At 36.0% G+C, this 26,915-nt stretch overlaps 1 protein-coding gene across 1 annotated transcript in view; it reads left to right on the plus strand.

Moving 5' to 3' along the window:
* Positions 1 to 26,915, plus strand: part of ALK (ALK receptor tyrosine kinase) — a 1,220,046-nt gene that overhangs the window by 15,580 nt on the left and 1,177,551 nt on the right. The gene's annotated exons all lie outside the window — the stretch shown is intronic.

Consider the following 26,915-nt stretch of genomic DNA (forward strand, 5'->3'; position numbering starts at 1 on the left):
TTCTTCATTGCCCCCTCTTTGAATTCCTACTTTCCTTCAAAGCTTAGCTTGAATGCCTTCTCTATGATTCTTCTGATCCCTATTATATTTATTTATTTATATATTTCTATGTATGTCTACACATATATATGGGTGCATATATGTGCATGTACAGGTATATGCCTATTGTTTCTTTATATAGAATTTGTAACAGATGCCTAGCACTCAGTAGGCATTACTTAATAAATACTTATTGATTGATTGGTTTTTGTCACTAATGAACTTGTGTCATTAGGCAAATGCTTTGAACTTTGAGGCCTTAGTTTCTTCAACTGCAAAACTGAGGAACTTGGGCTAGATGATGTTGAAGGGTTCTTCTAGATATAAAGACTTAAAAATATGTATTGGTTATATTTTTCTCTGGTTGTGCTAGGCTCTTTTCTTGAGGGGTAGAAAACAATTAGGATTAAGTGACTTGAACTCCTGGCTTCAGGTCTGGTGTTCTACCCACCAGTCACCTAACTACCCTGAAGTTTATTCTTTTTGAAAGTGAAGGGAGTAGGGGGAAATAAGTTTGGATAAGTAAGATGCTGCCCTAATTTTGAGGACTTGAAAAGTCAGATGGGGGTGTTTAATCAGGATACAGTAGAAAATAGGGAATCATTATAAATCTTTAAACAAGCCTATGATACAAATTATGTTTAAGGAAGATCAGAATATTAATCGTATATGAGTCCTGTATTAACTGTCAAACTGGTCTACTTGCTATTATCTGAGATATATTTCATCTTCCATTTCATGGAACCTCCAGACTCTTCTCTAGGTCTGGATATCCCTCCTCCTGATCTCTGCCTTTTGTCTCTTCAAGCCTTAGCTCAGGTGCCATCTCCTAAAAGAGACTTTTCCTGATTTCTTTCCTGGTTGATAATCACACTCAAATTTCTTTGCATTTATAATATGTGAGATTTTCTGTGATCATGTTATTTTCCCCAAGGAGAATGTAAGGTCTTTGAGGTCAGAGGTTTCATTCTTGTCTTTATGTCATAAGCATATGGCAATGATCTGATATACAGAAGCACTTAAAACAATGTTGTGTGATTGAATTCAACTGAATCTGGGACAAGAGAAAGTAACTGAGAGAAGCCAACCAAAGTTTAGCCATTCATTCATTCATTCCCTTAAGAATTCTGAACTAGAATGTGGCAGTCTGAAGGAGGAAGGGATAAATCTTCAAACATTTTGAAAGAAGAATCCTTGGGATTTGTGATAGATTATACTAAGTATTTACACGACCTTAGTGTAGTTTAAAATTTTAATAGCTTAAATCATTGCTGTCAAATTCAAATAGAAATAGGACCATTGAACCATTCATAAGGATCACTGTGGGCTGCATATTCACATAGAAAATCACATGTTCTGACTAATATGGAAATATGCTTAACGTGGTTGTACATGGATAACCTATATCAGATTACTCACTGTTAAGGGGAGGGGGAAGAAAAAGGAAGAAGAAAAATGTGGAACTCAAAATCATACAATGTTGAACTATCTTTACATGTAAATTGGAAAAAATAAAAATAGGGAGAAAAAGAAAACATGCTAACATTGTCGATGTTCTATTACAGTTTTATTTTGTCAAATATTTCCCAATTATATTTTAATCCAGTTCATCAATGGGCAGTGAATTTGACTCCTCTGGTTTAAGTAGCTTAATATTGTGCTAAAACTTTTGGAGATGAATGGAAGGCTCATTCAGAAGGTGAAGGAGAGTGAGCACTCAACAAGAATGAAAAAAAGAAGTAATGATTTTTTTTTAAACAATGAAGAATTTGGGAAAGTAGCCAGTTGGGAGGGAAGATGGTAATATTGGTTTCACACATGTTGAGTTTGGACACTGTGCCAGCCAAGTAAAGACACTCAGTAGACAGTTAAGAAATATGGGATTAGAGTGCAGGTCAGGGCTGGTAATGTAGATTTGGGAGCCATCAGCATAGAGACTTTCCAATATAAATTATGCACTTTGCTTGAAACTTAATTTCATGCTTTTCAGAGAAAAAGGAAGGAAGAAAGCCCACTGAATTATGGATTATTTAACTGTATTAAAGGTGATTCTCCCCTCCCTTTCACTGTGTGGGTTGGCATCCATTATGCACCTTTCCCCTTCTCTTCAAAAGTCAGAGATGCCTTTGTCTCCATTTCTTGTGAGACTCAGAGTATTTCCAAAGAAACAATTAAGAAATATAGGAGAAGAGGGACATTCAATGGAGAATGGGGTTGCCGTATGTCCCCAGAGAGGCTATCACTGGGGCAAGAAGAGAAAAAAGAGGAAAGCACTTTTATATTTATGGGGGTGGGGCGGGGAGGAAGTTATTTAAAAAGCTTATTTTCTGTTCTTACTGCCAGCCATCCTGTTGTTTGATTTGAAGCTTTCCTAAAATCAAGCACTGATTCTGAAGAAGAGATCAGCTGCTTGTTGGAAAATTATATCTGATGAAGAGGGGATACTGAGATGGGGTGGATTGGCTTGAAGGAGGGGATTCTTCTGGAACATCTGAGAAGCTTTTCTATGATACCTAGAGCTGGGAAAGCAGAAACAGCAACTGACATGTAGGCATGAAGACATGAAACATGTAGTCACATACTGTCTATGCATGTTGCACAGATGCAGAACCTACTCAGGTTTAGCATAATTTTTTTCAATATCTTCATTTTATTTATTGTTTTTCAAAGATATGGGTTTTTATTTATTTTGTTTTTAATCACCACAATCTTTTCTGCACTATCATTTTATAAACAACCACTGGGGGCAGAGAATTGGAAGCAGAGGAATAGTATAGAGATGTGAATTGTAATTCTAACTTTATTATAAACAATGACCTTGATCAAGTTGCTGACTCTTCTCAGTCTCCATTTTCTCATCTGACAAATGGAGATCATAATATCAGTCTTTATCAGTTAACCCTTCTAAGTGACTCAACCCTCTTTAACACTGGAACTTTTACATTGGGAATGGTGAGTACAAATCATTGGATCTCACCAGGCCCAGCCATGCTTCATGTTCTATACCACCTTCTCTTTCATGATGCTTGGCCATTTCTACCTCCCCTTAACTCTCCCAAATTATCTCAGATATGGACACATAATACTGACATTGTACTTATAAAGAGTGTGCCACTCAGTTCTATGCCTCTTCTCATCATTCCAAACCAAAATATCTTCCTGGTCCCTAGTCCCACTGTATGTGTTATCTTTGCCTAAAAAATTAATCTTCTTGAGGTTAGGGTCTTCCTTTATATATTTATATCTCCAGCACTTAGCATAGCGAGTGGTACTTGATAAGTAAGAGTTTATTAAATGCTTGTTGATTGCCTGGAGAGATCACTTCTGCATGAGCAAATCAGAGAAGGCTTCCTGAAGAAAGAGGCTGATTAGCTCGACCTGGATAAATTTAATAATTTCATTCATTCATTCATTCATTCATTCATCCATTCATGTCACTGGAATATTTAGAGCATACATACAATGTATCACATTTAGAGAGCATTTAAATATTTGTAGATTGCATGAATGATAGATGTGGAAATATTGTGAAAAATCTAAAGTGCTGAAAACATGCGAGGTGTTATTTTTGTGAACTACTTCCTAACCTTGTGGAGTTTAAGAATCTAAAAGAGACTTTTAGTGTAGACTTTATTTAATAAGGGTTAAGAACCAGAGAAATATGTTCTTACTAAAAACATGCAAAAAGGTTGCCCCCTCAATTCAATTCAGCAAAGATTTATAAAATGTTTATTATGTGTAAGATATGGTAAATTATAAAATTTCCCATATCAAAGTGCTTTTGTTCTTCTGATAATCATCAGGCAATATGAAAGAGTAGAAATTATTAATGACTTGGGGGAGGGGGGGTGTGCATATTAGGAAAGGATTGCTATAGATGGTGGCTGAGCTACCTGGACTAGACATTGAAGGAAGCTGGGATTCTAAGAGTTGGAAGTGAGAAGAGAGTCCTCTACAAGGGAGAAAAGAAGTAGGACAATTTGGCTTGAATGTAGAGTGTATAAAGGAAAAATATAAAACAAATTCAGGAAGGTAAGCTGGAAATAGACTATGGATGACTTCAAATGTCATGATAAGGAATTTATTTTTAATCATAGAAGCAAGTGGGAGCCATTGAAGACTAAAGGAGGAGACTGACAATGATCTGACATGGTTTTAGGAATACAACTTTGGCACTGTGTGGAGGATGGATTGGAGAGGATTGGCATCTAGAAGCAAGGAGGTCCATAGATGACTGTTATAGTAGTAGGCAAAAGATTAAAAAGCACTTGAACTAGTGCAGTAGGAATATAAGTAGATAGAAGGGAACAGATGAGAGAAGTTGGGGAGGTAGAATTGATAAGATTTGGTAACTGCTTGGATATGAGAGTAGAGAGGGGGAGGAAAGATCAAGAAACTTTAATTGCTAGAAGTGAGTACCATCACCCAAAGTAAGGAAGTTTTCAGGAGGGGCAGAAACAATAGTTAATTGTGTCAAATTTGATATATTGATGAATCATCCAAATAGAGATCATGGGATCATACCATTATAACTTTAGAGTTATACCATGAAGTTATACTGAAGTACTGTGGAGATAATGAGTCCACTTTATCACATATTATAGATGAGATCCACAGAAATGAAATGACTTGTCCAAGGTCACACAGTGGTAAAACTAAGGTTTGACTAGAAATTCAGGACTCTCTTTATTGTACTATATTATCTTCTAAAATTCTTTATAGTCAATTGATGAGGTGGGGAAAAAGAACAGGTAGGGATACAAGAAAAGGAATAAATTTATAGACTTATGAGTCATCATTGTAGAAGTGATACTACTTGGTTATCCAATCAGATTACCAAGGGAAAAAGGATAGAAGATGAAAGTGTCCCTGGTAAAGGCTTTGAGAAAACCAACACTTTTGGGAGAATATCTAAAAAAAATAAATGATAACACTGAGAAAAATTTAATTTACTTCATAAAAGTTAGAATTTTTCTTAACTTTGATTCTTAAGAGGGAGAGTAGGGGATGGATGATGATCCAGCAAAGGGGACAGAAAAGATACTCTACAAGAAGTAGGAGTAATGAGTATTAAAAAAACTGAAAGTAAAAAAGTATGCCCATGTAAAGGATGACTTTGTGTCTGTTTGTGTACGTGTGTGTGTGTGTGTGTGTGTGTGTATGTGTGTGTGTGTATAAGGGGGTAGAGTTGGGACTTGACAGTATTAAATGCTTCTGAGAAAGGCAATTGGACTTAGCAGCTAAGAGATTGTTGGTAACCCTGGAGAGAACAATTTCAATTGAAAAGTGATGTTGGAAGTCATAGTACAAAAGGCTGAGCAGTGAGTAGGAGGTGAAGAAGTAACAATGAGTTTAGGTGAGTGTAGTATTTTAGCTGTGAAAGGGACAATAGTTATAGGATGATAGTTTGAGGATATGAGAGGGTCAAGTACTGGCTTTTTAAATGATGTTTATTTTTATACATATATTTTTAAAAGACTGGCAAATATTTATAGGTAGTAGGGAAGGAACTAGCAGAATAAGAGATTAAAGATAAAAGAAAAACAAGGAGTGACCTAAAGGGGCATGCTCCTGAAGATGACAGAGGAAGTATTAAGGCTCATGTAGAGGAGTTTGCCTAGACAAAGAAAAGAGACTCCTATTCCTCAGAAGCTGGAGCAAAGGAGGAAAGAAGAGTTTTTAAGCTATGAAGTAGGGGAATAGAGGGAACTCATGGCAGATGATCTTTATTTTCTCAAAGCAGGAGGCAAATTTCTCTGTTGAGAGATGGGGAGAATTATTGTAGGGGTTTGAAGAAAGAAGGGATAATGTGGAATCAAATCTCTCCCTGCTGTAAGGAGTGTGACAGTCAGGGAAGAATAAAAGCAATTTCAATCAATTGTTTATGGTTCTGTTGAGATTAGATAAGCATAAATTTGCTATTGGACTCAGTTAGTATGGGTGTGCCATTCTTCAGTAGCTTTAGGTAGGATAGATGTAGGAGTAGAGAAGGTAACATAGGGTTGACCATTGACAAGGCATGATAAGTGATAGGACAAAGAAACAGGGGAATTCAAGAGTTTAGGACAGTTCATATGATTAACTATAGGCTTGTTAGTTTGGGATATACAAAAACTATGGAATAAATCATTGGGTTATTGTCCTTCCTTCTTGAAGGGGACCAAAATGACATTACTCTATTAGAGTCAAGTTATAACATGTATGACTGTGGCTTATTAGGTCAATATGAGCTCAGAATGCTCTACCACAAATCTGTCACAAATAGTTCATGTGAATATTTGGGGCAGATTCTCTAAATTTGCACAAATCTATTTCCTTTGAGCTATTGCAATTCTGCTTTGCTCATAGAACACAGCAACTTCTTTGATGAAGACATGCCATGCTGGGGGGGGGTGTCCTATGCCAGTGTTTCCCATGTCATGCCATCAATTCCAAACTCCAAGAGAGACTTTGAGAGAGTGTCTCTGTTTGCTTGTTCTACCATGATGTGAGTGTTTGACTTGTGTGAGTTTTCTGTAAAATAGGCAAGCATAGTATTGGCATTCACAGAAAAGTCTCTCAAGAGCCTGGATAGGGCTATCAGTAAAACATCAGAATTTGAATTTGAAGGTCCAGGTTTCAAGACCTTGTCTAGGCTACAGGAAAATAAGGTTAGAGCAACAGTAATATGCTTGGAGAGCAGAGAGGAGGTAGAGATGAAGAAAAGAATCTGGAAGAGCCAAATAAAGGGAAAGATGGAAGACAAGAAGTGATCGATGAGAAGAATTTTGGAATTCAGGGTCATGTATTTAGTTTAGTTATGGATGCTGGTGAGATTCAAGTTTATGATTCAATTAGAGAGAAGATACAATTCATTGCAGGTGAGGAAGCCCAGCTTTTTTTTGAGATCACATCAATGTGCATATTATAATTCCTGAGTTTGAGGGGGAAATCGAGTTGGGAAAAGGAACTCATTGAGAAAGAGGAAAGAAAGACCTGGAAACCCATGTATTGATGAAATGGAACTGGATAGTAGAAGTTGAAGATCATTGGTAGCAGAAGCAGGACTTGGGCATGGCAGTAAGAAGAAAGGAATTGGTTAACTCTTCTTTCTGGAGGAGTCAAGTAATGTATCCTGACACAGATCTAGTCTGTCAAGTGATATGAGAAGAGCCCCTAGTACTAGAGACGTGACCTGAAATGCTGCATCTTCTAGAGGAAGACAGTTTCAGTGAACAATAGAAGGTGAAAAGAGGACAAGAAGAGGATGACCAGAAGTTCAATATTCTTTCCAAATGACTAGATAATAAGAGAAATGGTAGTGTGTTTTTAAGTCAGCAGATAGTGACTGAATTAAGGGGAAGTAAAAGTTTGTTAGACACATGGCAGAGAAAATTGACTGGGTCCCCAACCTTTCAGGATCCCATAATGGTGGAAGCAAGGTAGCATCAGTCTCTTCTCTCTCCAAACACTGGGGAAAAGAAATTAGAGAGCAAAGGGTGATCATGTAGGGTCTACATAAGCAAGGACAACACCTTATGCTTTTGTCCCTAGGACTCTTCCTAAGTGAACTTGAATTCAATGCCTGTTTCTTTGCTTCATCCCACAATGGTCATAGATAAAGCATACCTTGACTTTTCATTTGAAATGGGCCAAAGCAATTCCAAAGATTATTCCAAAGTTCCAAAGATCATGTTTAAGGTCTTAGCCTTGAAATCTTACAGCATTGAGACTCAAAGATTATAGCTGTCTAAAGTATTTTTTCTACTGTAGTTTGGAGCATAGCCTTAAGTAGGTTCACTCTTTATAGTGGTAGGTCCCAGGGGCCAAATGTCTCTAATACTAGTGCCAGAAAGGATCTAGAATTGAGGCCCTACTTTTATGGATACTGTGGTGTGATAGAAGCAGCAGATAGAAGGGCAAGAATCCATTTCAGTGGCATTGGAGGTCCCATGCCTCTGATGCTCAATTGTTTGGAAATGCAGAATAAATTTTATTTGCTTGTTTTTCAGTGGATAGAGCAATAGACCTGGAGTTGGGAAGACCTGAGTTCAAATAAACCTGTGTCTGTGTAAGGGGACAGAGTTGGGACTTGTGACTCTGGGCAAGCCTCAACCTCTGTTTATTTCAGCCTCCTAATCTATAAAATAAGGATGATTATATCAACTACCTCTCAGAGTTGTTTTAAGGATCAAATGAGATATCATATGCAGAGTGTCCTGCCAACCTTAAAGTACCAAATAAATATTCAGCTAAGGATGAGGATGACAATCTGTCCTGATACTGCACATATACTTGTCCCCCTTTTCCCCATCCCTTTTACTGCTTCTTGCTCTGGGAATACTAATCAAATCAATCAAAAAGTTTATTGCTACTTAAAAGGGTGAGATAATGGACAGTTTTTGTGATTGTCCAGATCAAATTTCCCTTCCCAGACCTCTATCACTTCCCTCTTTGGTTGATGTTTCCTATTAGAATATGAGCTCCTTGAGAGTAGGAATTATCTCACTTTTGTCTTTGTAACATAGGCACCTAGTATAGTAGCTAATATAATATAGGTTCTTAATAAATGCTACTTTCTTCCACAAAATAAAGAGGAAGAGGACATGAACATGAGGATCTTCATTAATGCCCCTAGTTGGGGGAACTGACCTGAGTGTTAGAGTGATGAAATAGAATGTTATTAACACCAGTCCTTCAGTATTGAAGATGACCACATTAACCAACCAAATAACTGGGGCCGTGAGTCGAGCAATTATGTTTATTATAGTGAGGGCTCTGCTATGAAAGATATTCTCCTCACTTACCTTTACCAGAATCTTTCCACCCTGGAGTCTGATTTATAGGAAACAGGACTATTGGAGTTGGTCTGATTTCTATGAGAGTCTCTGAGTCTTAAATTATTTCTATTCCTCCCATATCAGTGAGGTGTCATAGAAGCTTCATTCAAAAGAAAACTTTGCAGGCCAAAGTAGAAAAGAGGGAGAAGCTTAGGGAAGGGACTTTCTCTGAAGGTTAAGAGGCAAAATGACTGGAAGTGGTACAGTGGAGATAAAATGGTGGACTTTCAGTTAATAAGATCTCAGGTCAACTTCTGACACAAATACTTGCTTAACTCTGTGACTCTGGGTAAGACATTTAAACTTTCTGAACCTCAATTGTGTAAATGGAAATGATAAGAACATCTTCCTTACAGGATTGTTTGTTGTAAGGTTCAAATGAGTTAACATATGCCAAGCACTTTGTAAATTTAAAGTGCTTTATAAGTGCTAGATATTATTATTATTAATATTATTGTTATTATTGTTATTATTAGCATTAAAAGAAGAGACTCAAGTGAAAAAATGTGTCCATAGAACATACTGTGATTACTTCTCAATGTCTCTTGGTGTGGATGGCATCTGGATGGATCTCACTTATCATAGATTATTTGGTCTGTCACTGCTAAAGCAGTTGTAGGTAGGACCCCAAATGCAATTAATCTAGGATTAATTAGTTGTTTGACTACATACAACAGGCTAATTTTTAAATTGATAATTTTCTATGGCCTGTGAATGATAGATATAAAAAATGACCCTTGACAGAAAAAAAAATCCCCACCCCTGCTCTATTCTCTCCCCATCCCTGTTTAGAGGGAATATTTCTACTTAAACAAAGAGATAGAAAAAAAATCTTTAGATTTTGTTTTTTTGAAGAATATAGTACAGCAGAGGAGATATATTTTTTTCTTTGTTACAGTAGAATTAACCTTGGTTCTGGAGTCAGAGGACCAACTGTTCAAATCCTTCTGATTCTTATTACCTGTATGATCTGGGATGAGTTCCAACCTCCTTGGGCCTCATTTTCATCATCTTAAATGAGAGAATTAGACTAAATGGCCTTTTAGGCTGTTGCTCTTTAATTACTCACCCATGTTTGCTCTGCCATCTCATCTTCTGTGGTATTCTTGGATCCCTGCTTTGTTCCTTGGCCTCTTTGTTGGTCCCTGTCTCACAATCCTTCTCTGAGTCCCTTCTTTTCTCCCATTTGTTGCCATAATCAGGAAAAACCAGAGAAGTTGAATTGCAAAAGCAGGGAGGCCACAGCTGCTGCCAATCACCATAATAAGGGGCTCAGTATTTTTCCCTTTCTAGCTTCCATTCTCTGACTGGCCTGCTCACCATCTGCAGAGCTACTTGTCCTAAAGGGAGTCTTGTGAGCCAGAGAACCAGGTGACACCTAGTCAGGACAGAACCATGATGCGCTGCAGAGCCTTGTTATGGGTGTAGTTTTCTTTGTGTGTGGTTGTGTACTTCTGTTCTGGAAGTACCTCTGGGAAAGTTTTGCTCTTGAGACTGTGTAGCAAGCTGCCTGAAGTTTTAGACACTATTCATTAAAGGTCTGGATCATAATGACTTTGTCTCTCAGGATGGGGAGAAGTTCTTTCATTCCTATTTTGCTTCTGTTTTATATGTTAAGAAGTCCGAAGAAATGAAAATGTTTAATAGGTATTTGATACCTTAGATAAGGGAACAAATTGATGTCTTTGAATTCAGTTATCTGACCCATATAACTTATAACCTTGGGTACAAGTGTGATTGTTATTCTTCTCTCTTGGATCTTTGAAAAAGCTTGGGAATAGGAGAGTATTGTAAACTTAGAGATGGATAAATGTTTTACCTTTCAAAAACAGAGAATGAATAGTGTAAGCTACAGAAAGTTATCTTGACTTCCATTCCTGGCAAAATTCTAGACTGTTATTATTAAAAGGGTGGTTAGTGAACAAATAGAAAGAAAAGTAGTAGTCAGAAAGAACTGTGGTTGCTTCAAAAAGTCAGAATCTCATTTGATTTTTTTGTAGCAGTTACTGGACTGTTAAATCAAGAGCATACAATAGATATCGTTTAATTAGATTTTTAGAAGAACATTTAAGAATTTTTCAGTCTATTCTTGTGGACAAGATGTCAAGATAGGTCTGCACAATAGTATAGCTAGATGGAATTGAAACTGGTTGAATGGTTGGGCCCTAAATGTAGATATTAATAGTTTGATGTCCACTTGTAAGGAGATCTCCAGAGGAGTATCACAGAGATAGCGTTTCATTTCAATGAAGTATATAAGATCATAGATGGCATGCTTATTCATCAGATAATCAAGAAACCTTTATTAAGTACCTATTTTTTTTCAAACACTTACCAAACAGAGGGTATACAGAGAAAAGAAAGAAAGTCCCTGCCCTTGAGGAACTTAAAATCCAATGAGAGATTCAACAGATAAATATCTATGAATATACAGGATACACACACACACACACACACACACACACACACACACACACACACACACACATAATTAATAGGAAATAGTCAGTAGAAGTAAGACTCCAAAGAATCAAGGCAATAAAAATGAGAGGGATTAGGAAAGGCTTCCTCTAGACGTTTTAGGTAGGACTTGAAGGGAGGCAGGGATGAGGAGGAAGAAAATTCCAGACATGGGGGAGAGTCAGTGAAAATACTTGGAATCAAGATACTGTGTCTTGTTTGAAGGACAGTAAGGAGGCAGGTAGTTAGTAGAGTGGATAGAATGCTGAGCCTGGAGTCAGGAATTCATCTTCCTGAGTTAAAATCTGACCTCAGACAGTTATTAACCATGTGACTCTGATCAAGTCACTTAATGACTCAGTTTCCACTTTTGTAAAGTGATCTGGAGGAGGAAATAGCAAACCATTCTAGTATCCTTACTAAGAAAACCCTAAATGGGTAATTTGTCACTGGACTGAAGAGTATTTGTGTGCAGAATATAAGATATAAGAAGACTGGAAAGACTGGGAGAGAGGGCTAGGTTATGAAGAACATAGAAAACAAGACAAGATTTTTTTATTGATCTTGGAGGTTATAGAGAGCAACTAGAGTTTATTTAGTTGGATGGGATGACATGGTTAGATCTGTTCTTTAGGAATTTCACTTTGGTTGCTGCAAGGAGGATGGATTGGTGGAGGGAGAGACTAATGGGAGGCAGACCCACCAGTACCCTATTGAATAGTCCAGGCATGAGGTGATGAGGGCTTGTAGCAAGAAAATGGCAGTATCAGAGCAGAGAAGGATTCATATTTGAGAAATGTTGCAAAGATAAACAGACAGGAAACAGGTGGGAATGGGGGTGAAAGTGAGGAGTTGAAGACATCAGTTGCAGGAGTGAGAACTGGGAAGATGGTGATGCCTTCCACAATAATAGAAAAGTCTGGAAAGAGAGAGAATTGGGGGAAAGATAAGGAGTTCAGTTTGGATATTTTGAATCAGATTTGCTGAGAAAATTGGAAAAATAACTAATATGTTGGATGATAAAAATGTTTTAGCAAAATTTTGTTAAAGTGGGAAATTCTAACATGATAATCTTTAATTGGATAACAATAAAATCATAAATTTGAGTTATTAAAAAAAAACTTTCACAAGTGTAAGGTGGAAAAAGGCATATCTTAGCATTTATTTACCTGTCTGAAAAAGATCCAGGGGTGATAGGGGACAGCAAACAACAGAGTGAAAAGTACAATACAGAAGTAGGAATGTTAATGCCATCTTAGGGGTTACTTTGAGAGATGTAGATTTCAGGATGGGGGGGGGTACTATTCTTTCTGTGCATTAGGCTAGTCATTTCATATTTGGATTACTGGTTTAAGTTCTAAGAACCATGTTTTAGAGACTGTAGAGATTGTAGAGAATCCAAACTCGGCTCAGAATTGTGAGGGTCTCAGGACCTTATCATATGAGGATGGAGAAGAGAAAACTTAGAGGTGATCATTACCTTCATGTATTTGAAAAGGCATCAATATAAAGGATTTGCTTTGTTTTGCTTGATCCTATATGGCAGAATTAGTTTAATTCAACTCAATTCAATAAACATTTATTAAGTGTCTCCTATTTACCAGACACTGTGCTGACTACTAGGGCTATGAAAGAGATAGATTGTTCTTGCCCTCAAGGAGCTTACACTCAAATGCCAGAAGACAATATGTAGAAAGAAAGGGGAAAACAGGGTGCAAGGGGTACCAGGGATTATTTGGACAAAGGAGTATCTTATTCAATGGAGATCATACCAAGCAGAGCTTCAGAGAGAGAACTAACAAGTTCAGATCCTGCCTTCCATAAAGGATAGTTTTGGGCAGAATTTAGTGCTATATTTTTTGCCTTCCTATCAGGGAGAGAAGAGTCTGAAGGAGGTGGGGAGATGTTGAATATCCAAGGTTGATTCAAGACATGATGATAAGATTTCAGGTGATCAGCTTATTCTGGGAGAGTCATTTTGTTTCCTGGAGTTTGGATAAAGCAGAGTTGCAGATGCAAAGTGGAAAAAAAGTCATGAATCAGGAAGTAGTAGGATCCAGGCAGACAATGTCACAGAATCATAATGCCATTTTTATGTCCTGAGATTAGAGATTGGTGGAAAGCAGGGCAGAAGGAGGAGGAAGAAAAAAAAAAGATGGAGGGGTCAGCTCTTGGGTGAGACTTAGGCCAGGTGTGGATGATAGCTATGATGGGACAGAGTCCATATTCTGGCATGAATCCTGTCCTGGGACTGGAGACTTTAGAACTATGGAGTTTGTTTATCTGGTTCATTATTTAGAAAAGCACTAAAGGAAAGGTAATTGGCTAAAAAGGTGGTAATTGGCTAAAAAAAAGCAGATATTGGAGAGAGAGAATGACTTCTGAGAAGCAGGCTCTAGCTTTCAAATTGTAATAATTAGTACTCAGAAGACAGGCAAAAAGTTAATGTGTGCATGTGAAATTTCAGTCCAGCCATGACTGGTTCCATTTACCCAGACCTCTTCCAGTGGCAGAGCTTCTTGTGCTATCACTGACTTGATCTCCTATGGAAATGGGGTAGAGAATAGGGAGGTATAGGTTCACTTATGCTCCTATTAATCGGAGCAGAAGCTGACACTATCACTTTCATTAACTTCCACAGAGTTTACAGGATGACTGGCAGGGTCATGTGTCTCAATGGCTACATCTACCTTTATTCTATGTATCCTGAAAGATACCATATTATTATAAATCATTTTTTTAAAAAAAGAAATTGTAGTGAATTGTTCCATTATTAATCACTTTACTAGAATTTCAATTTACATGGAGTCATTCCTTGCAACTATTCTCTTTTTCACCTTTGCCTCCTGGAATCTATTTATGACTTAGCTTAAGTGACACCTTCTTCAAGAGATGCTTCATTATTCCTCTACTTGATGATAATTTTACCTGTTCTCTGCATTTCCTCTAAATAAAATATTTATTTTATATAACCTATAGGTTCACTGTTTGTACTTGAGTAGGCTCCAAATAGAAATAATGGACTACCAGTATTCCCCTCATCAAGTTCACTTCTAGGATGGTGTAGTTGATGGAAAATTTATTCCTTGCTTATAGGATAGGTGTCTCTAGTGCCAGGTTATTAGTTTATGGGAAAAGGTCAATTTGGGCATCTCTCTGCTCTGGCTCCTCACGGGGTTTGGCTACTATTGCTATCTTTGCTGATTTACTTTTTTTAAAAAAAAAATTATATAAATATTTTGTTTTCCAATTACACACAATGGTAGTTTTTAACCAATAATTTTTTTGTGTGAAGGTTTGAGTTTTACAAATTTTCTCTCTCCCTCCCTTCCCTTCCCCCTCCCCTCCCAACAGAAAATAATCTGATATTGGCTTTGCATTTGCATCCATGATAACCATAGATTGAAATTGAACTTGTGAGAGAAGAATCAGATCCAAAAGGAAAAAAGAAACATTAGAGATAGTAAAATTATATATTACATAAGACAACTTTTAAAAATGGAAGATAATAAGCTTTGATCTTTGTTTAAACTCCACAGTTCCTTCTCTGGATAGAGATGGTAATTTCCAACACACAAATCCCCTAAAATTGTCCTTGACTTTTGTGTTGATGGAATGAGCAAGTCCATCATGGCTGATATCATCCCATGTTGTTAGTGTGTATAATGTTCTTTGCTGATTTTTCAATTGTTTTGGAGCTCACAAGGTTATAACCTACCCTATCTATCTCTGAAATTCCCTTTGACTAAGATGATGGAAGAATAAACTCAACAGAAACTAACAAGATTAAATTGATTCTGTATTCTTTTTTATTGATCATATTTACAATAACTCAATTTCATTCTGTAATTGCCTGAGTCATGGTTCTTTGTCTCTGAATTTAGTTTAGCAGTTTAGCTGTCCTGTAATGAGTCAAGTTTAGAAATACAGCTTTCCTGCTAATCTTGCCTCAAGAAAATCTTTTATCCATGAGATATGCAGATGGACACAAGGGAGTTTTGTTCAGGATCTTTATACCACCAAACTATACTTCAAGGATGTTTGATTTGCTATCCAAAGTCTTGTCCACTATCTCTAATTTTGCAGATGGACTTAAATAATGAAGTTTTCTTAGTCATAGGAGAGGAAAGGGTAGTCCCTAGCCCCTCATTTTCAGATTTCAACCAATAATATTGTTCTCCATGCCCCTCACTTTTATGATGCTGCTACCCTATAACCAATTATATTATTTCCTTACCAACCCTGTTCTATTCTTTATACTATGCTTATAAAAAAGGATCTACACCTCTGGTTAAAGTTCCTTGGCTAAACAGAAGTAACCACTTACCTGCTTTATTATCAGGTTCACACCTTGCTAATAAACTATTTTGTTGTTCAGAAAGAAGTACCTCAGTCTATTTTTTGTTGACTTTTACTTGAGACCAAACCTCTATAGAGACATAGAGGCTCAGTTGGAGAAATAAGTTAATTAATGGCAGACAGCAAGGTGTGCTGACATTTTTGCCCCATGGAGTCTTAAAGTATTTCTTCTCTCTCCTATAGAAAATAAGCTTCTTGAGGGGAGGGACTACTTGATTTTTACATGCATAACCTGAGATTGGCAGATAGATAAATAGACATAGCATTTATCAAGCTCTTATTGTGTTCAGATACAGTGCTAAGTTTTGGGATATACTAAAACATGAAAACAATTTATCTCTACTATCAAGGAGTATGCATCCTAAAAGAAGAAAACAAAATATAAAGGGGAGCTAGAAACCAGGGAAGGATAAGAAAGGGAGGGTGCCCACAAAGGTAAAGCAACTGGTTTGGAGATGGAGAAGACCAGAGAATGAGGTAGAGGTAATAGTGCTCTTGGCACTTGGGTAATTAATGGTTCTTTCCATTAACCCCAGGAATTCTTCCATAGGAGCTCACTTCTTCCTTTTCTTCTTCAAATTTCCCCATTTTCTCTCCTTAAAAACATACTGTAAATTAATATTCACACGGGGAAAGAAAGGTCAGGGAGAAATAAAGAAGGGAGATATAGATAACGTAGATATACCCCTTGGTATTGATATATTTCCAGGAAATCAGTTCTCTCCAAATCTCTGAGCTACCCTCTCTGGTCTAGTGTCCTTAAGCTATTAGTCCCATCTAGCCAATTCCTTACAATCTCCTTTAATATCATACTTGACCTAACCTACTCATTCCCTGCCATATATTTGTCTTTTCTCTATGATTTTTTTGTGCGTTTTATTTAACTCAATACTCTATTCTTCAAAGTACTAGTGTTAGGTCAAATTATGCTACACTAGTCATATTTTATATGTTCTATATGTACCTGCTGACCTTCAGGTTTCACCTTGAAAGGGTTTTCTACTAGAAACTCTCCTCATTAACACAAGATTAGAAATTAAGAAGATTTTATTTTGAAAGTTGCCTGGAATATTGGGAAATTTTTATTTGTTCATGGTCCATGTGTTTGCCCACATTTCTTATGTGTTAGAGGTTGAATCTGAGTTCTACTTTCTTGATGACTCCAATCTGGATTTCTATACATTGTATCATATAGAGGGAATCTCTCTCTCTCTCTCTCTCTCTCTCTCTCTCTCTCTCTCTCTCTATATATATATATATATATATATATATATATATATATATGATATGCATTTGAAACATATTTATTATATTATTATGTTATATCCTACTATATAAAATCTTACTTTATAGGATTTAGAACATTATTTTCCTTTTTCAATGACTATAGATGTTTATAATTATTGTTTCTTTATTTTTACTCTGAATCATCCTTGGTCAGAAATGTAACCTCCAATTACAGTATTGTTCCCATGAGGAAATAAATCTGCTTTTGCAAACACTTTTATGACGTGGTTTTAAGGAATATAGTATTGTCCTTTATGAAACTCAAATATTTATTGAATAAATGAACTTGAGAGGGACTTGGTCTTAGAGAGGTAAAAAGAATCATGCAATCTAAGAATTGGGAGGTATCCCAGTGATTGTTTGGTACAATCTTTATGCAAAAGAAATTTGCACAATAATAATTTCTACAAAACATACCCAACTAACAATCCAAATCTGTTTGAAGATGGCTGAGGAGGGGAACCCCTTACATTTTGAGTTATCTTTTTTCACTTTTGGTTAGTTCAAAATAGTGAGGGTTTTTCCTGATGTCAACCATAAATTTGCTTATTTACATCTTTCACTCATTCCCCATTTTGCCCTTTGGGATAAAATAGAGCAAATCTGATTTCTCCTCCCAAAACAGCATTTCAAATACTTTAAGATGGATACCATATTTTCTTCAGTTTTTTCTCCATGTTCTTTAATTCCTTAAATGGAACCTATATGTGATAGACTCAAGATCCTTAACCATCTGGTTATCCTCCTCTAAACACATTTAACTCATTGCTATTCTTCCTAAGACATGATGCCCAAAGCAGAACAGAACTGAACACAGTACTCTAGATCAGTGGTATCAAACTCAAATAGGAATGGAGGTGTACTAATCCTCACATGAGAATCCCAATAGAGTACATTTTTTCTAGGTTTTTGCAAGGCAAATGGGTTTAAAAAGTGCCTTGCCCAAGGCCATACAGCTAAGGTAATTATTAAATGTCTGAGGCCACATTTGAACTCAGGTACTCCTGACTCCAGGGCTGGTGCTCTATTCATTGTGCTACCTAGCCACCCCTAGAGTATATTTTTTTTTAAAAATAGTTACTCATGTTTAATTATATTTTTATTTTGTTAGTTATTTCCCAGTTACCTTTAAATGTGGTTTGGGCAGTACTGAGAGATATTGCTGATTGTGTATTTGATAAGATTATTCTAGAAGTCCAATGAGAGTACAAGGGACTTATCACTTACATATTCCTGGATGATATATTCCTATTAATACAGGTCAAGATCACATTTGGGGTACCATAGCACATTGCTTATACATATTGCATATACAGTCCACTAAAAATCTCACCCCTTTTTCAGAACAATTTCTGTTGTTTATCCACATCTTCTCTTTATTATGCTTTAGGTTTTTGTTTTTTTGTATCTCAGTGCAGGGCTTTTTTCATTTATTACTATTGAATTTAATTTTATTAGATTCCACCCACTAGTCTGGTGCATTGAGATCTTTTTAGTTTCTCATTTTATCATTTACTATGTTCACTATTCCTACTAGCCTAATATCATCATTAAATTTGATTAAACATACATCCATTCCTTTATTCAAAGAATGGTGAAAATGTTAAATAGCCCAAGAGCAAACATATCCATTGAGTACCCCCACTGGATACATGTTGCCATGTTGATATTGAATTCTTTGAGTATAGACATTCAAGCAGTTATGAATCTAATTGCATTATCATTTAACTTAGCTTTCTCTTTTCACAAGAATAGAATAACTTTATAAAAGCTTTGCTAAAATGTTGATAAACTTTATCTACAGAATTTCTTTCATATCTTAGTTTAGGAATCATGTAGAAAATTCATTAAGATTACATTGACCTGATTTGCTCTTGATAAAGCTTTGCTGACTCTTTTTAATCATCACTTTCCTTCTAGATGTTCACTAACCATATGTTTAATGATTTGTTCTAGAATTTTCCCAGGAATTCAATTGATGCTAATTGGTCTGAACTTTCAATATTATCTCTCTCTCTCTCTCTCTCTCTCTCTCTCTCTCTCTCAATCTGTCCCTTTCTGTCTTTTTTTGTTTCTGTTCTCTGTCTCTCTTTGTCCCTCTTTCTGTCTCTCCCTGTTTCTCTGTCTGTCTCTGTTTATGTTTGTGTTTGTCTCTGATTTTTGTCTGTCTATTTCTGTCTGTGTCTGTCTGTCTCTCTATCTCTCTGACTCTTAGTACATTGATGTTTAATGTAATTCACTTGGGCTAAGTGACTTGAATTTATTATCTGTAGCTAGGCACACTTTTCTTATTTTCCATATTTATTTTGAATTTCAACTCCCTGTTAGTCATTCCCCCCCTTTCATTTATAGTGTAGGGGACACTCTCTTCTGCAGAGAAAATAGAACCAAAATCAGAATTAAGCTGCTCTATGTTCTCTCTTTTGTTCTATTTGCCCCAGGCAAACAACCTGTGGTTCCACTGATCTCCCTGCCCCCAAGTGTAGTTAAAGCAATCCATTTTTTTTGCTCTTTGGCTATTCTTTTCAGCCCCAGCCTTAAGGTTCAATGGTACCCCAATTATTATTCCCCTTTTTAAAAAATCTAATAAAAGTTTTTCTCTTTCTAATTTTTTCTTTTAATAGTCTCTCAAAGTGTACTAATTTATATTATAACTTGTGCTTTCCTTCATAGTTATTTACTTTTCTTGTGTTTCTGTTTCTAGGGTTGTTTGCAAATAGAATTATCTGATAAATTCTGGTTTTTATGTAGAGAATCTTCAAACTCCTACTTTTTTACCAAATGTTCATCTTTTCTTCAGTGATGATTAGGGGCAAATTTATAGGGAATATCATTTTTGATTTAATACGGAGGCCTTTTGCCTTTCAGAATATATGATTCCATTCATTTCTGTGATTTTGGCTGAGTATAGAATCATTTTGTGTTATTCAACTTTCTTTTATATATATGAAGGTCTTTCTCCTTATTTCTTATAAAATTTGCTGTTTGCTTTGGAATTGTTAAATTTGACTACTATATGTCATAAAGTTTGAAGCAAAGGTTTTTACTTTTGTTTTTATCTGGAGGTGATCTTTTGATTCTTTTGATTAGCTCTTTGTTTTCTGTATTCATAAGTTCTAATACTACTTCAGGAACACTTTTATTTTTTCTTGCTTTATGGTACTCAATTTTTTTGATGTGCTATTTTTCTTAGAGACCTATAATTCATAAATTGTCTCTATACATTCTATTTTCTAGATCTGTGTATTTGCTCATATTGAAATCAGGTGTACATTAGTTCATGTAACATTATTTCTTTTTTGCTCCTCTTCTTTCATATTGTCCTAATTTCAGCATATTTTCATTCTCATTCTGTTGTTATTTCTTTGTTTCTTTGTGGAGAGTTGACATCATGAATTTAGTTTTTTTCTTCCTATTTTCTTACTGATCTACACTGTTTGGATCATTAAACTCTGCCATTCATTCTATTTTTACTTTTCTCATGATTATGATTCTTTTTTGAACCATTCTTGAGCTTCCTGCTGTGGTTCCAAGTTCTCTTAGAAATTTATAGTCTGTGTTTCATCATGTGTTGGTTCAATTTTCTTTGTTTTCTTAGATGTTTTGGTGCTTATCTTCCTTTTTAATTTTCTATCTTTTCTATTTATTTATTTGCTTGTGTCCCGACTCTTAAATTAATTTTCCTTGTCCTTTATCTTTCATGTTTTAGTTCTCCCTCCCTTCCACAAAAAATCTCTGGTTTATCATTTTCAAATTCCATTCATTGATATGTGTGCACTTCTGGAGAATGAAGTTTTGAATGAGCCCATTAAGGATTGGCATTCTTCATTGTTAATTTATAAGGTTGCTAACTTTGTGGACTTCTTGCTTTTTTTGCCCTGAATAGACTTAATGAAAACTCAAGAAAATGTCTAGTCCTCTATCTTGTTGATCATAACATTCTTAGCCTTAGGATTCCTGATACTATTTTTGTAGGACCATCTACTCTTATAGTCTTTCATCTCCTTTTTTCTGGCCTTGCTTCCATTTTTTTGCGTGTTAAAAAGATCAAAATTGGTCGATGGGTTCCCTATCTAGTCATGTTGTTCTCTTCAGACAAATCCACTTTTTCTTTTCACTGGATTCATCTTGGTGTTTTGTGAACTTCTTTATTGAATGACTTTCATCCCTCTTATATTTGAGTTCTGTCTCTAACACAAATTGACTGATCATGGGCAAATCACTTTATTTCTCTAGGTCCCTGTCATATTAAGTAGTAAAGTTTCTGTACTTAGAATTCCCTATTCAAATGAATTCACATGTTTCGAACCTAATCCCACAATCTCTAAATGAACACAGGTGAATTTGCAGGTCTAAGAAATAGTGAACCTTTTAGTGCCATCTAAGGTTATCTAATCTGGGTTGCTAAACTAATGATCACTTGTTATTAAGTTTCCTCTTAGTAACTTATGTGCCTTTGACAGATCATACACACTCCTACTAACTCCTTTGGTTATCCAGTTTAGGATCTGGCCAACTGCAGCATGAGGGCCAAATCTAACTGATTTGTATAAACTAAGAATAGTTTTAATATTTTAAGATACAATAAAACTTTTAAAATTTAAAAAGTATTCTTAGCTTGTGGCACTGAATTTGATGCAGAACCATAGTTTTCTGACCCTTAGCTTACTCAAAAATGTGTAGAGTAATAGAGGTTTGGCGCAGAAAGGAGGAGCAGTGTGGTTAAAGATGGGAATATTTTTAAGCAGGTGGGATCATGGAATTTCATCTCTCAAATTATATAATGTTAGTAGTGGCCTTTAGCATGTTTGTCCAGAGCCAGCTCTGGATAGTTGTAAGTTTTATGAAACACTTAGATGTAGTAAAAAGAAATTCAATAATTATTAGGTGTTTAATATAGATAATGTCAAGCACCTGGATTATTAAGATACAGCCTAATTAAAAAAAAACATTTAGGGGACAACTAGGTAGCACAGTGGATAGAGCATTGGCATTGCAGTCGGGAGGACCTGAGTTCAAATTTGGCCTCAGACACTTAATAATTACCCAGTGTGACCTTGTGCAAGTCACTTATCCCCATTGCCTTGGGAAAAAACCCAAAAAAAGCATTTGAGAGAGAAAAGAGACAGAGACACAAGAGGAAACAGAGACAAAGAAAGGAGACAGAAAAACAGAGACATATACACAGAGAAAGAGACAGACAGAGAAAGAGTGAGAGAGTTGGCATAAAGATTATCAAATATATTTGAGTTCAAATTCTACCTCAAGTCTTTATCAAGTGGTTACTCTTTACTAGGCACTGGAGAGACAAAGGCAAAAATGAAATGGTTCCTGCCCTCAAAGAACATATATTCTTTGGGATACTTACTTGCTCTGTGACCCTGGGAAAATCATTAAGTCTCTGTCTTCCTCAAATAACTCCCTAAAATTTATTTACTAAGTCATGGATACGTTAGCACCTTATTGAAAAAGGCAGCTCCCTTACAGAAAGCACACCATTTTATAAATGGGGAAACTGAGTTGTAGGAAGTTTCAGTAATTTGCCTAATGATGCACAATTATTTAGTTGCAGAGCTGGGGCCAGACCTGGGTCTCTTGACTTAATTAGTGCTTGATTTCCTTGTCTCTTTTTTTCCTTCAGTGACTAATTTGAAACAAGAAGGAGATTTAGAACTTCATTTTTAAAAACTTTGGGAACTGCAAGTTCTCTCTTCAGCAACTGCTTATGGCCCATGAGTTGGGGAGGTCTCCCCTGGTTGATATCCAGTCATTAGAGAGCATGATGCTGTAGTTACTTCTAAATGGAGTCATTATTGATGCTAATTAAACTTGAAGATAATGAGAGAAGATTATTTTCCAGGGCTTGAGAAGAGGCCAAAATTGTTATTACAGGTTAATTATTCTTTTTTAAAGACACCATTTCCACCATGATTCCATTTTATCAGCATTTTCTTTTTTGGTACTGCAAAGTATGACTTCAAAGGTAGACTGGAGAGATAATTACTAAACTCATCTAATCTTAATGACCAATCATTTTTCTCCTGTTAAAGGTTAATCAGATTTGTAAGCACTGGGTCCTCTGCTGTAACTGCATAGGGCCAGTTACAGAGAACCCTCCTTTCTTCAACTTCCTTTGAGAGACTTTGACAATCTCCCACTTTCTTCACTTTTTTCTCTTCTCTCTTTTCATTCTTTTCTCTCCTTTCACCCATTCCATTCCTTTACTTTTTATATTTATTTTTTCATTTAACAAACATTCATTTATTTCTTTTCCACATCCCCTCTATTGGAAAAAGAAAAAAAGGAAAGCAAGTTCCTTGTAGTAAGTAAAGATATAAAGTCAAGTGAAATAAATCACTAGATTGATTCTATATTTATTTTTCATCTTGAGTTCATAACCTTTCTATCAGGAGATGGATAGCTTGGATCATCATTACTCTTTTTGAGAATTCTTTTTCTCCTCTATTCTCTCCCTTCCTTCCTTTCCATTTCCCCTCTTCATTCCCTCCCTCCATTTTCTTATCTCAACATGTTTTCTTCAGTCTTCTCTTCTACCCCATTTTTATTTTATTTCATTTTATTTATTTCATCCTTCCCTGCCTTGGAGTAAACTGGAAAGATTACTTCTACCTGATCAGACACTTTTCATAATAATAACTAGTTCTAACTACTTTTTGTAGCTATGAATTGGTTAACTGAACTAGTGGGAGAGGCAATACAAGTGATGAGAGATAAAGTTATGGGGGGCAGGTAGTAATATATTCCAATATAGAATATCATTCCATTTGTAGTATCCTTTGTGGACTTTGTTCAATTCACAGGTTGTATTAGGGGCAACTATCTTGAAGATAGAAGTAATCTGTGCAAAATTATAAGTCACAAACCTCTATGTATGTATGTTTAATAACTAGAGACATAAAAGTGAAAGGCATTTACTGAGATGGTATTGTAAGAATAATAGTAGAAAAATATTCCCAGAAGAAATCTGGGGAACACTCTCCCATGAACATATAGCTACATATATAATCAGTGGGGAGAATGAGAACACAATAGAATACACCAATAGAGAAGCATATACATAAGAAACATATGGGGCCAAAGGACACTCATATCCCTGGCCCTTTTAGGCCTAATGTCATCTTTCTTCTCAAGGTGTCCTCATGCTGATATCCCTGAGACAATGTCTCTGCTGCACATGCTGCTCACCTTGAGTTTTTTGGCCTATTCTGCTGTGGAGTTCGACTCCCAAAGATCAGAACTGGCTCTCTCTGACACAGAGGTCATGTTCTTCAAAGCGGTCTTGCTTTCATTCTCTAGCCTTTCCTTCTAGGCAAGTAGATCCACATCCAAATAGATATAGGATTGGAGAAGAGGAGGTACTGAAGATACTCAATATTTTAGAAGCTCCAATTTGTTTCCAATTCAATTTTTCTCCAATGATTCAGATCATAACTCATTCATTGTTGCTCAATCTGTGTGATTCTGTCTCATTAGCTCACCAAAGGAGGTTCACCCAATGTACTGGAGACCTTCTTCTTTCAGATTTGCTATCTTGAGGGCACCAGCAGAGCACTCTATCTTCTTGCTATTCCTCCCCTTGTGACTAGACCATCTTTTATTTCACCTAGTTTTTGACAGCATATCTTACTCCTATTCTTTTTATCAAGCTCCTCACTGTTCACCCCAAGCATCTGTTCCTGGTCTTTCATGTCATTATCCATTGTCAGTTCTTCAGAGACTTATGTTCTGTGTCCTGCTTCCATTATAAGCTGCCATGCTGAAAGAATGTTGCTATTGAAATGATTGCCCTTTGTTTTCAAGAGAAGTTTTTTTTTGGGGGGGGAAAGCAAACATAGTTGGCTCTTCTGCTCCTATTCACTTTTGGACACAACACACTGTCCATTTGCCTCATCTATCCCAGATACTTTTTGTTGAATATTTTCTAGAGGTTGTTTATCCAAAAACATTTCAAAATCTTAGCAAGCCATTCTTCATCTACTTCTCTGGATGGTCAGAACAAACTCTTGAATGTCAGAAATCTGTAGTATTCTGGGGGTGGGGGTGGGGATACAAATAGAAAAATGAAGAATTCATGTTCTAAAGACTACATGATTGATGAGTTGCCAATAAACATCTAAGAAAATATTTTCTATATTGGGCATTCTTTACACAAGTGAAACAATAGGTCTGAGATATTCCTTGACACCCAAAATGAGGGGGTTGGCACTGGGGAATACAAAGCTTGAAAAACATTTTATTCCCTATACCTAGTGAAAGGCAGGATAGTATGATGGATGAATGGTATCTAGAAGACAGAGCCCCCACCTCTGAAATATACTGTTTGTGTTATCCTGAGCAAATCCCTTAATCTCTCAATACTCTAAACAGCTCTCTGAGACTTTAAATTGCAGTGAATGTGCCAACCTTGAATTAGTAGAGGGAGTTTTCTCACTTGTGAAATTAGAGGTCCTATCAATTCTTATTCCTACCCTCAAGAGTTTATAATCAAATAAAGGGTCTAAGATATGTGTACATGTATATCAAATGAGAATGTGATAAGGCCAAAGGAGGGGTCTATTGTAAAGTGCTTTAAGAAATGGAGGAGGGTCAATTGCTTTCTCCTGAGAGGAATCAGGGAAAACTTCATGGAGAAGGTGTCACCCTAGCTGGACACTGAAGAAGAAAGAGAATTTCAGTAGGTAGAAATGAAGATGAAGTATGTTCCTGGCCTAGAAGAGAGTGTAGTTTGTATATCAAACTATAGAGTTAAGTCTTACTCTGCACCCCAGTTCCTGGCTCTGACCTTGTGTTCTTTGTTACCTTGCAAGTCCTCAACATCACCACTTTTTTTTTTCAAACAACCAATCATTCCCTTTTATGGGGTATAAATATCTATCTCTCAATCCATTACACTACTGTTGGGGAAGTTCAAAGAAAAATTGAACTTCAATTTCCTCCAGTGTGGTCAGCCTTTTCATCAATTCATAAACTCAAGTGCTGATGCTACTATTCTGAATGCTAGCCTTCTGGGGTAATTAAAATTTTAAATCATCTCAAAGAATCAGGATCAGCCACCAGCCCTTATAGCTCCTGCTATAACTTGCCAAACTCAAATCCTTTCTTATCTTCAACATAAAAACCACATTAAGTTTTAAGACCTGATTCAAAAACTCCTCCTAGATAATGATGAGAACTCGATATTAAGTTTTCAGGACAGAACTTGGGCATAAGGTTTAACATATTGAGGTTTATTGTTAATTCATTATGTTAAGGTTTTTATAGTTCTTTTTGATTGTTAAATGCTTCATACTTCTATAGAAATTATTGAACCCCACCCCTTCAAAAAAGTATATTTTAATAGGTGTAGGGTGCACTTATGAACAAGTGAAGCGTGTTTAACATTATGCTCCAGAATCACAGGATCTTAAGAACTGGAAGGACCTTTAATCTTGGTCCTATTCCCTTATTTTACTGAGGAAGAAACTGATGACCTCTCCTCAGAAATGTTACAGAAGGATCCTAGATTTAGAACTGGAGACCATTTGAAAACACTTTATTTTATTTTATTTCATTATTTGTTTCATTTTAAATTCCAGGCTATCTCCCTCTTTTTGTCTTCACCCTGAACTAGAGAAGTAACCATGTGACAAAGACATATATGTATGCTAATAATTACTATAATTAATAAATAGAAAGTACTACATAGCAAGGTTTTATATATATATATATTTATATAAATATATATATATATATATAAAACTATGCTTGTATATGCATATATGTAAAATCATACTATATATATTTGTTAATTCTTTTTCTGGAGTGGATATCATCTTCATAGGCTCTTTTTAGTTGATCTGAATATTTGTAATACTCATAATAGCTTAGACTTTCACAGTTATTCTTTGAACTTGTTGTATCCCACCTTCTCTTCTCATTTCACTCTTCTTT

Source organism: Macrotis lagotis, chromosome 1 (assembly GCF_037893015.1).
Source record: "Macrotis lagotis isolate mMagLag1 chromosome 1, bilby.v1.9.chrom.fasta, whole genome shotgun sequence".
Taxonomy (NCBI): domain Eukaryota; kingdom Metazoa; phylum Chordata; class Mammalia; order Peramelemorphia; family Peramelidae; genus Macrotis; species Macrotis lagotis.